The sequence below is a fragment of the Muntiacus reevesi genome, chromosome 1 (assembly GCF_963930625.1).
Source record: "Muntiacus reevesi chromosome 1, mMunRee1.1, whole genome shotgun sequence".
Classification (NCBI taxonomy): domain Eukaryota; kingdom Metazoa; phylum Chordata; class Mammalia; order Artiodactyla; family Cervidae; genus Muntiacus; species Muntiacus reevesi.
The window spans coordinates 56,886,531-56,887,831 of NC_089249.1; the positions used below are offsets into that span (position 1 = coordinate 56,886,531).

General features: G+C 43.7%; 1 non-coding gene across 1 annotated transcript; it reads left to right on the forward strand.

Annotated features, from left to right (window-relative positions):
- The first annotated feature begins 539 nt into the window (after positions 1 to 539).
- On the forward strand, positions 540 to 644 carry LOC136156700 (U6 spliceosomal RNA). Its single transcript, XR_010661187.1, has one exon. It is a non-coding gene; the product is annotated as a U6 spliceosomal RNA (small nuclear RNA).
- The last annotated feature ends 657 nt before the right edge of the window (positions 645 to 1,301 follow it).

A 1,301-nucleotide genomic window follows, 5' to 3' on the forward strand; every position in this document is an offset into this window, starting at 1 on the left:
GAAACTAAAGTGACCCACAGTGGACTGCAAATAAGATACAAGCAACATCCCCCAGAGCCTGACCCATCAAACTGGACACCAGAGGCCCCGAACATCCTGGAGCTTCCCATGGGCACTGCATCTGAGAAGCTAAAAAGAAAAGTACAATTCTTCAGGGGCCCTTGCTTCCTGAGGTTATGCACCATTCCTCATTCTTTCCTGTGTTAATTCGTTCAACAAACAAATCCTCAAGCTCTTTTCATGTGTCACAGCTGTTCTAGTAACCTACTGCCGTGTAAGCATCAGCACCAAGACAGTGACAAAGGCTTTGCTGGGGATGACTCAAAACTAGAAGTGAAAGAAGACTGACCGATTCAACTACATTAAAACAAAACAAAACAAAAACTTCCGTGTGGCGATGAATACACTCATAAGTCAAATGAAAGACATCTGGGGAAAACATATGCAACTCATGTCACAGAAAAAGAACTAATCTCTCTAATAGTTGAGCTCTAAGAAATCAGGGAAAAAGTAGAGAAAGGACATTTAAAAACACAAATGGGTGCTCGCTTTGTTCCAATACTAAAATTGGAACGATACAGAGAAGATTAGCATGGCCCCTGCGCAAAGATGACACGCAAATTTGTGAAGCGTTCCATATTTTTAAGACCGAGAGGAATCGGGTGGAGAGAGAGGTGGGAGGGGAGATCGGGATGGGGAATACATGTAACTCCATGGCTGATTCATGTCAATGTATGACAAAACCCACTTCAATATTGTAAAGTAATTAGCCTCCAACTAAGAAAAATAAATGAAAAAAAAAAAAAACACAAATGGCCCTGAGGTTCATAAAAAAAAAAATCAAGCCCACTTAAACCAAGAGAGAAATTCTAATTATAAGCACCCTGCGATACCATTTCTCTTCTAGCAGATTGACACAAATTCAAAAGCTGGCAACTGGCCTCCTCTGTCAAGGACACAGGGGAGCAGGCAGGCTTGCCCAGTGCCGGGGTCCAGCCTCGGCAGGATCCAGGGGGCATCCTCAGGATGAACGGCGTCGGCGAGAGAGAGAGGAGACACGTGAGACCAGCCTTGATAGGGCCAAGAGAGAGGGAGAGAGAGAGAGAGAGAGAATGACCAGACGGGGGTGTTTGCAGGGTCTGGCAGAGTCTGGCAATGCTTTACTTTTTACCATAGCTTTTATACCCTAAGTTAGTACATTTCTAAGGGGAAGATAGTTTAACATTATGTCAGCTTGTCCTTCACAAAACCAGGGTGTTTTCTGCATACTTCTTTGTTTATGAGGGTCTTGTACATTATCT